Source organism: Dipodomys merriami, unplaced genomic scaffold (genome assembly GCF_024711535.1).
Source record: "Dipodomys merriami isolate MVZ:Mamm:240054 unplaced genomic scaffold, mDipMer1.0.p SCAF_64, whole genome shotgun sequence".
In the NCBI taxonomy this organism is placed as follows: domain Eukaryota; kingdom Metazoa; phylum Chordata; class Mammalia; order Rodentia; family Heteromyidae; genus Dipodomys; species Dipodomys merriami.
In genome coordinates, this window is record NW_027206224.1 from 455,105 (window position 1) to 465,371 (window position 10,267).

Below are 10,267 nucleotides of genomic sequence, written 5' to 3' on the forward strand. Positions count from 1 at the left end.
CTTTCTAATGTCCAATGGGTTGGTTCCAGGACTCCAAAACTCCAAGGATGCTCAAGTTTCATACAAAATGACATTATTATTTGCATATGACATATGCAATTCTCCTATATACTTGTTGTCATCCTTCAAATGCTTAATTCAACGTGAATGCCTCTTCCTCCTCCTCCTCCACCTCCTCCTCCTCCTCCACCTCCTCCTCCTCCTCCACCTCCTCCTCCTCCTCCTCCTCCTCCTCTTCCTCTTCCTCTTCCTCTTCCTCTTCTTCTTCTTCTTCTTCTTCTTCTTCTTCTTCTTCTTCTTCTTCTTCTTCTTCTTCTTCTTCTTCTTCTTCTTCTTCCTCCTCCTCCTCCTCTTTTCCTTCCTTCTTTCTCCTTCTCCTTCTCCCTCTTCCCCTTCCCCATCACTCTTCTCCCTCTCCTTCTTCCCCTTCTCCCTTTCCTCCTCCTCCTCCTCCTCCTCCTCCTCCTCCTCCTCCTCCTCCTCCTCCTCCTCCTCCTCCTCCTCCTCCATCTTCTTCTCCTCCTCCTCCTCCTAATCCTCCTCCTCCTTTTCTTCTTCTTCTTTTTCATCCTCCTCTTTTTCTTCCTTCTTTCTCCTCCTTCTCATTCTTCTCCCTCTCCCTCTCCTTCTTCCCCTTCTCCCTTTCCTCCTCCTCCTCCTCCTCCTCCTCCTCCTCCTCCTCCTCCTCCTCCTCCTTCTCCTCCTTTTCATCCTTCTTCTTCTTTTTCTTCTTGTAGTAGCAGCAGCAATAACACTGAGGATTCAAACTCAAGGCCTCATGCTTACAAGGCAATCACTTTACAACTTATGCCATGTCCACAGTCCTTTTGCTTCAAGATTCTCAGATAAGGTCTCCTGCTAACTTTTTTGGGGGGCTTGGCTGAAACTTGGATCCTTCAACCTCTGCTTCCTGAGCAGCTGAGTTTTTAGGCATATCTCACTAGGCCCTGGCTCATCACCTTTTGTTTGGGATGGCCTCAAACAGCGACATGGCTGCCTCTGCCTGGGGTCAGAGGAATGTGCCACTACACTCAGTTAGATGTAATTAAACATTTTTTGCAAATAAAAAAAAAGTTTTGGCTCAGTTTGAATACATTTTTAAAAAAAGTAATGAGGAAAAAAAATCATTGTTTTGTTCCTAAATTGTTCCCTAACTCTCTCTATTTAGATACAGAAAAAAATCCAAATGTGTATAACCATCCTACCACGTTAGGGTTAATATCTGTCTTGCTTTATGATAAAAAGTAATGTCAAGTTACCTGTGGTTGAATTGGATCATTTGCATGAAATTCTCTTGGTAATAGATACAGAAGACTGAGATTTATGTAGAGAGAATACATCCAAATTTCTTCTCTTCCTAGGCATGACTTAAAAGGGAATAGAAGCCAGGTGCCAGTGGCTCATGCCTGTAATCTTAGGTACTCAAGAGGTTGAGATCTGAGGAATACATTTCGAAGCCAGTCTGGATAGGAAAGTCTATGAGACTCTTATCTCCAATTAACCAACAGAAAGCCAGGAGATTAGAGTGCTAGCATTGAATAAAAAAGCTAAGGGATAGTTTCCAGGCCTTTAGTTCAAAACCCAGTTTCATCATACCTGCAAACACACACACACACACACACACACACACACACATACACAGAGAATATTCTTTTATTAATTAAGGAAGATATCCCAGGAATCTTGGATAAAAACATTTTCTTTTGCAATTTTTAAGTCATTCAAATCATGAGATTTTTTTCAGATTCACTTCTTTAGCTGATTCTTTCAAACCTGAGAACAGTTAGCCAACCAGAGAACATTTAGATTTCCTTTGGAAAATGGGTACTCTTTATCTTCAAAATGGTTGAGAATATGAATCTGGGACTGTGTTAAGATCATAACTAACAAAAGGCACAAAATCAAAAGGGACTGGCAACTGATAACCAAATGATAGATGATTGAGTGGATAGATACATGAATAGATTAATGGAGAGATAGAAACAGATAGATGGATAATACACTCAAATGAATTAATAGAGACACAAATGGATAGACAAGTAGACAACAGATAATAGAAAGATATTCATAGATCAATACATGGTTAGAAAATGGATAGGGAGATACACATGGATGAATAGATAACTGGGAAGCAGAATAAATAGTTGATATATAAATGAATATCCTTAGATGAGTGGAGAGATAGATGGTAGCGATTGATGAATGCAAGGGTAAATTTGGAATGAAATTGGAGCCAGATGCAAGAATACAACAATATCATAATGGTAACCGGAACTGGAAGGGAATACCAATGAAGATAATGACATTTCTCTTTATGGGGATTTTAAAAACAGTTTAACTATTTTGGCGGTATGTAGGCGGCTGAAGGCAGGAAATTAGTCTCTAGGGGCCCTGAAGTTTCACAATAAATGCTTCAGCGATATGAAAGAATCCGTTCGTGTGTCATGTTTAGGCCACTTTAGAATTTTCCATTGTACTTCCTTCTGACCCATCTGACCTCTCTGACAACCACTAGAATGACAGGCGGGCTCAGAAATAAAGGATGAGGGAAAAAGGAAGCCTGTCTATATCCTTGATAAACCCACAAGACATCCGCTTCGGCTGCTTCTTTCATTTGGGTATTCATGTCTACCTTGGCTGGTGGACGCCTTGGGCGGGTCTGGTGCTGTCATTAATCCACGTGAAGGGAAGGTGTAAGCGGCCACAGAATCTATGAGTGGGTTTGAGCTGCTGGAATAGGTTGGGGCCCCTCAGCCTGTGCGATCGAAATTCCTCTGCTAATTGGATTGCTGGAGCTAATCAGTAGCCAGAAAGCAAATCATACTAATAATATAAAAATAATCTGTGCTCTTGCTGCCTTTGCTGCTGCTGATAAAGTGGACAGCTCATCTTGGGACTGATGGTGTTGAGAAGGAATCTTTCCGTGGAGGTCTTAACCCCAGATGGCCATCTCAGTGTTATACCTTCCTTCTATCATCAGGCCAGGAAGAGATCGGACCATGGGAGAAAGGACAGAGGAATCTCAAAGAGATTTTGTTTCCTCTGTTACCAAATGGCAAAACTAAAGAGATGAAGGAGAGAGAGAGAGAGAGAGAGAGAGAGAGAGAGAGAGAGAGAGAGAGAGAGAGAGAGAGAGAGAGAGAGAGAGAGAGAGAGAGAGAGAGAGAGGCAGAAGTTAGGGCTGGAGGGTCCCCAACACCCAATGGAGGAAAGAGCTGGAAGTTTCCTAGGCTTAGTTTCCTGAGCACATGCCAAGTCACTTTGGGAAATGTCACTTGGTGAGCCTAGGCCTCCTCTCGCCAAGAGGAACACGCAAGAAAGAGCCACCCTCCCAGGTCCTTGAGCTGACTGCCTTGTTGAGTTTACTTTCCCAACGCTTGAGGGCCCAGCTGGAGGCGCGTCCAGCATCCCGCATCTGGGTAGCCACCTTGGAAGGCGTTCAAGCCCAGGGGTTCAAGCTGCAGGGGAGGGGAAGGAATAAGAGGAGGTTTGGGGGAGCCCTGAGGGCAGAGCTGCAGAAAGGGACTCTAGGACTGGAACTCAACGCCACCCACAGTGTGGATGGCCATGGGGATAAAGAACCTGGTGGTAGCACCGGAGCGCGGTGTGTCCAACCGTGCATAGGAAAGGGATCTTGCCTATTTGGTGTATCATTTTCTTTTCTTTTCTTGCCAAGCCGAGAGTAGCCTGCTGCAGCGCCTGTCAGCCGCCACCTCTGTTCTCTCCTGTATTCTATTCTTCCGGCAGTGATCTCCTCAGCCCTCTACCTCGCGCCCACAGTCCTGCCTTGTCCCGGAGGTAAATCCTTCGCCTTAATGAGTAGGCAGCAAAGCCCCTTCTTGCATACAACAAAGACTCTTATTTATTTATTTTTCCTCACACCCCCCCCCCACTCCTTCCTCTATCTTTTGGTTGACACACACACACACACACACACACACACACACACGCGCGCACACACACACGATAAAAAATAACCCTGTATTTATGCAAATTGCAAAGTAGCGTGTGATAATGAAAACAAAACAGTGTTGGCCTGCAGCCAGGACATGGCGCTGACGGAGTGGTGTGTGTGTGTGTGTGTGTGTGTGTGTGTGTATGGGGGGGGTGAGGGGTTGGCTCTTGATTCTTCTGAGGAAAGCAGCTGTAGAGAAACAAGAGGACACAGGCCACCCCTCTCTTCCCACGCACCCACCCTCGTCTGCAGGCTGCACGCATTCCCGTACCCGTCACCCCGGAGCCAGTCGAACTTGGGGGGCTGGGGAGGGGTGTCCAAAAAAACATGTCTTGCTTCCTTCTTGCCATCGGCTCAGCAGCGCAGCATCGTCGTGGCCCACGAGCCTCCCTGCCCACTGCGGCTTCTGATTCCCCCTTTCAGGAATTTACAAACATTCTCTCTCTCTCTCTCTCTCTCTCTTTCTCTCTCTCTCTCTCTCTCTCTCTCCCCCCCCAACCCAACCCAGATCAATACCCGTATTGATTATTCATTGTGAGCCAGTCGTGTGTCTTTGGTGATCCCAGCTTGCAATGAAGTAGCAGCCCAAAGCTGCTGCAGGGGGAAACAACAACAACACAAAAAGAATAACAGAAAAGGAGGAGAGGGGACACCTCACATCACCACCACCACCACCACCACCACTACCCCAGATGATCTGGCTGGCAGCATCACAGAAGGAGGAGGAAGAGAAGACCAGAGAGCTTCCACGAGCAAGGAGGAGTGGATGAGGGAGCAAGAGAAAGGAGCAATAGGAAGAAGAATGAATCTGAAGGATTGCACACCTGGTCCCAAGGATCCATCGCTGGAGGGAGCCCCCCACCCCCAACTCCCAATCTTGGGTGTGCTGTTCGGTGCAAACCACTGTGGACGGAGGTTTTCTGCTCTGGGGGTGAGAAGTGATTCATAATTTTTGGTATCTCTGACGTAAGAGTTTTTTTGGGGGGGTGGGAGGGGAGTTGGGGGAGATGAGATTCCTTTGGCTTGCTGATAGACCAGGAAGATGATTGCCTGGGCACTGAGGTAAAAACCACCCTCCCCCTCCCTCCCCACCTCCCCGCTGCCTGGAGGAAGACATGCGATCTCTCAGTATGAACTAGAACAGCTTGCTTCTCTCTGATGGCATGCGGATGGGGAATAATTAAAAAAAAAAAAAGGCCAGCATCACTTACTAAGTGAGTAAAAACACCCAGCCGGTTCCAAACGTGCTCTCCAGCTAATGAGAAGCCGTAATTTCTTAAGACTTCAAGGCAAAAAAAAAAAAAACCAAACCAAAACAAGAAAACAAGGCAGGATGGGGGCTCGGTGGAGAGTTGGAGTGGTATGTGTTTGCCTGGATATGGGGGGCTTGGGTGGGTTGGTGGAGCTAAATCGGCTAATTGTTGGCAATGTTTAAAAAAGGGATTACTGGCAAAGACAGTGAAATGACAGGAAAACATCTTGGATTGGAGCCAAAAGAAAAAAAAATTCAAGGCAAATCAAGTCTGCAGCTTGGAGAAGAAAACACTCATCGCTCCGGTAGGAAGCGACGGGCAGCAATGGCTGGGGGGATTCATCAGGCAGATCTGGAATAGCATGCTGGGCGCAAGACCACCACTCTGTCCAGAGGGACAAGCCACGGCATGCCGGGTTATATAGTTATGTCATACAGAGAGAGAGAGAGAGAGAGAGAGAGAGAGAGAGAGAGAGAGAGAGAGAGAGAGAGAGAGAGAGAGAGAGAGAGAGAGAGAGAGAGAGAGACCCTAACCCCAAACCAAACCCAAACAATAAAAACCAACCTGTTCTTTCCTCTTAATTGGAGCTTTCTGCTTGCTCAAAACTGCTTCAGTCTATTTAAAGCAACCTCTCCATGTGCCTTGTGCTAATAGGAGCTGCTGAGTCTGTGTCTCCAGAAAGCTGTGTGCTTCAATGTTTTACAGAGATACGCTGGGCGAAGGAGGTAGAGGACATTCACTTTTTCCATGGCTGGGCTCCTGGTGATGGTCTTTGCTGTCTGGAATGGCCCTGTGGGAGCTAGCATGGGATTCCTTCTCTGTGGCCACCCAGCTGTGGCTTGGTGAGTTCAAAACCAACCATCCCGGGACTCTTTTAATACAGTGTTCCAAATATACATGATAAGTTCCACCCAGGGAGGGAAAATGAGCTAGATTTCTTTCCTTCTTTCTGGGGATTTAGTTCATTGAAGCTATAAGTTGTTGTTATTGTTGCTGTTGTTTTGTGGGTGTTTTTTTTGGTTCTTTCATGAGTGGAGTTGGAATTTTTTAAAAGGATTTCTGAGAATGAAAAAGCTAAGATAATCTTCTGATTGGAGTTTTTTTTTTTAACCTTTTGTGCCATTGCTTCATTATTTTATAGGCTTCCCAATAAACTCCATGTCTCCCAAGCCAGAGAAATGTATCCTACAGATGTGGCTCTTTGGAGACACCCAAAGAAGGTGGAAGGCAGCCAGTTGTGGGTGGGCTGGAATGCCTTCCATGGCATGTCTTCCACATTCAGAGACGCGTGTCTGCGGAGGTGTTTGTGCATGCATGCAGTAGCATCCGTGGTGTGTGTGTGCGTGCTGTGTATGTGTGCAGCTCTGTGTCCGTGTGTCAGTCTGAAAGAATAAGTGTGTGTGTGTGTGTGGGGGGGGAACCCCATAAAGTTAGAACAGATGGAATGTTTGGGTATTTCTGTAATGCATACAGAGCATGTTGAATGCTGCAAGCAAGGCAGACAGCCACCCATCCCTGGACTCTGCCGCTCGGGAGGGCCTGTAAGGACCTGATCTGAATATTAAATGCACGAGACGAAATTAGCATACTAACCAAAGATGTCAGCCCCCTCCTCGAAATCAGTCATTGGCCTGCTCCTCTCGCGAAAGCTGGCAGACGCATGTGTGCTAGCCACTTAACTATGTCCTCTGCCAGCTCCTTTGTGTGTGCGCGCGTGTGTGTGTGCGTGCGTGTGTGCGTGTTTTGTTTTTTTTTGTTTTTGTTTTTGGATGAAAGACTTGGAAATTCATTAATGAGGAGGGAAGGAAGGGCTTCAAGGGGGTTGTAATGAAAACAAATGATCCTCCTTAAGCCTCATGACGGTCATGATGGTGGGTGTGGAGGGGGAAGGGTTGTTGTTTCTGCTCTGGGGCTGGAGAATGGGAAATTCCACAGACAACAGACCGTTTGACGAAAGCCAAAGAATGCACCGCTTGGGGGATATTTCTTGTATATGGCACAGACCAGCCATGACACAAGTCTGCTTGTGTTAATAAATCTGGAACGCACTTGGTCTTTCCATTCAGTAACAGGTGACCAAAGTTTCTTGACCTCACAAGGGTCAGAAGAACTTTCTAGACTGGTTTGGCCAATAGCCTGTGCATTTGGAGTCATACAAATCTTTCTTTTGGGCCCTGCATTAGACCTTCTGCAAAAAACAGTCTTTTCAATTTGTTAAATTATTTTTTAAAAATCTCTGTCATAATAGCAAGGAAAGAGTTTGACTTCTACGTCTGTAGAATCTCCAATTAAAGTAGTTTCTTGGTTTTTAGAAGATGAAGATGTATTGGGGCTGGTGAAAGTTACGCCCTTGTTTCTTTGAAACAAACTTTGCAACAAACTTCTCTCCCATTATAATATGCTGGTTTATTTTAAACCAGGGGTGTGAAATCTTCAGGGACCTGTGCATATTAGCTTGAGAAGACAATAAGAAGGAGTGGGGTTTGGGATAAAATAAAGAGTAGGATGTCAGCCTAATTGTTTGGTATTTGTGGGGAATAAAATCTGGGCCTCATGTTACCTGCCTTTCAACATTATGTTTGAATACAAAACATATCGATTTAAAAACCCCATTCATGGCTTAAATAAGACGTACTTGAAAATATAGCTTCAGGTCACAGCATGTTGGTTTGTAGTCGTAGTTTTGAAGTCAAAGTCCCCAGAACCAAGTAATTTTATTTTATATGAACTGAAAACAGAGATATGAGCAACAAACGTCCTGGGGAGGGGTTTTTTGTTTTATTTTGTTTTGTTTTTAACTGGGATGGGAAGATTATTTAAAAACAACAAAAGAGAGGGAAAATGTATGTCTGTGTCACCTGTTGGTGCCATAGGCTGGCTATCTTAGCAGGCATATGGTATAACACCATCTTTCATTAAGACAAGACCACCACAAAGATTTCTTTCCAAAGAGTCAGAACTGGGTAGATTAAATATCTGGAAAGAAAATGTGTCTGCCTATTTTTTTCCCACCATCAACTTCTTTAGGGAGGGGGGAGGAGGGTGGGACAGTACTAAGGTTTGAACCGGGGCCTTGTTTTTAACTACCACCTGAACCCTATCTCCAAGTCCTTTTTGTTTTATAGATTTGTCAGGTGGTGTCTCCTTTTTGCTTGTGGCTGGACTTGGAATTTGGCCCTCTTACCTCTGTCTCCATCAGAGCTAGTGCCAAATCTAGTTTGATTTTAAGATAGGGTCTCACTAATTTCTTGTTGTTGTTCAGGTCAGCCTAGAACCGATCCTATCTCTGCTTCAATGAGTAGCTATGAGTTACAGGCAATACACCTCCACAATTAGCTTCTATCGGTGGTTTAAGATGATTAGCGATAAAGCTACTTCAACTTTTCATTTTGTTTTGACTTCTAAAAAAAGAAGAGAAAAACCCCAGCTTTGGTATCCACAGAACTTTCTCTCACCAGTGGATAGGGAAAGGGGGCGGATAGAAAGAGACCAAAGGGAGCTTCTGCCTGGAGTTTTGAAGGAACTTTTACTAGGATGCCTGATATCACTTCCTCAGAGAAAGGCCCATCAGCAAATGGCAAAGGACAACCAGAAAGTCCCTCTTGTCACAATCGCACCTCACAATCACACAGGGCTTTCCCGTTTCCCACGTGCCACTCTATTTAATTCTCACAATGGGCCTGTGATACCGAGAGGTAGATAGTATTGGCGAATTTTTACAGAGAACACTCCGGCTCTGAGATAAAACTTGCCTAAGGTTATAAGCTAGAAAGAGGTGGCCAGGGGGTAGTCTGGGTCTTAATCTGATGCCATTTTATTACTCTCTATAGGGTCTCCTCAAAATACATGTGCTGGAGGAGTTCTGACCTGAAGCTTCCGTGAGTCTTGTTTCTTTCCCACACCCTCTCATGAGGAAGTGAACGCGTAGCCTGTGTAAATTAGTATCTTGTGGGATCTGGAAATCCTCCTTCAGCAATGAAGAATCATCACTAGACTGTGATTGGCCATGATGTAATCTTTCCCTTCCATTCCTCTCTACCTTCTCCTAGCAGCTTGCGTCCTTTCAAAGTCAAGTTTACCCACAGCTAGTCTAAATTTACTTCTTTATCCTCTTTTTTTTTTCTTTTTCTTTTGGCCAGTCCTGGGGCTTAAATTCAGGGCCTGGGCACTGTCTCTGAGCTCTTTCACTCAAGGCTACTGCCCTACCACTTGAGCCACAGTGCTACTTCTGCTTTTCTGGTGGTTAATTGGAGATAAGAGTCTCACAGACTCTTATCACAGAGTTTCCTGTCTGGGCTGGCTTTGAACAGTGACCCTCAGATCTCAGCCTCCTGAGTAGCTTGGATTACAGACATGAGTCACCAGTGCCCAACCATCTTCCTATTTAAAAAAATCTAGTAGATACGAGTGACTCTAAACAGAGTTTTGGCAGCTTTCTTCTATTCTCAACTGTACACATTTTGCTTGACATAATATAATATAAATAAAACTGGCTTCCATGGTCATTTGTACATGGGTCATTACGTTATTCTTTTCAGTCCAAACCACGTTCCTGAATTCAACTGTAGGTATCTGGCTATCTGCTTTCTTCACCTGGGCATGGCCCAGGAGAACTTTTGCTATATTCCTGTTTCTTTCTTGGTTTTATTTACCTCGTGTTCCTACCCCCCCCCCCCCCCCGCCTGCCCCACTCCACTATCAGTGTGTTTGTTTGTTTGTTCTCTGTGTGGCTGGTCCACAGGGCACTTCCTGAATTATTTGAATTGACCCATGGGAACATTTGCTGGCCTCTGTGGTATCCATCAAAGGAAGGTTACCTTCCTGAATTTGGTCTTCAAGGCTATGCAACCTCTAGGTCTTACTTTTCCCTAGCCTTCTCTTGTAACTCTGCCATTTTGAACTCTATGTGTGGGCCATGGAGTAAAGCCCCAGAACCCCTTCATTTCTCTAGGGTTTTATACGATGATCTCACTTCCTGGAATGCTCAAGTTAATTTGCTTCATTTGACCAAACTCCTCTACTCTCAAGACTGTTCCAACAGAAAGCACACCAGGCTCTA

At 45.1% G+C, this 10,267-nt stretch overlaps 1 long non-coding RNA gene across 4 annotated transcripts; it reads left to right on the plus strand.

Annotated features, from left to right (window-relative positions):
* The first annotated feature begins 4,488 nt into the window (after positions 1-4,488).
* On the plus strand, positions 4,489-9,847 carry LOC138815320 (uncharacterized). Of its 4 annotated transcripts, none has more exons than XR_011368292.1 (4): positions 4,489-4,886; positions 5,396-5,512; positions 5,914-6,050; positions 9,039-9,847. It is a non-coding gene; the product is annotated as an uncharacterized lncRNA (long non-coding RNA). The 4 variants fall into 4 exon arrangements; XR_011368291.1 differs by lacking the exon at positions 4,489-4,886 and adding an exon at positions 4,986-5,017; XR_011368290.1 differs by lacking the exon at positions 4,489-4,886 and adding an exon at positions 5,080-5,169.
* The last annotated feature ends 420 nt before the right edge of the window (positions 9,848-10,267 follow it).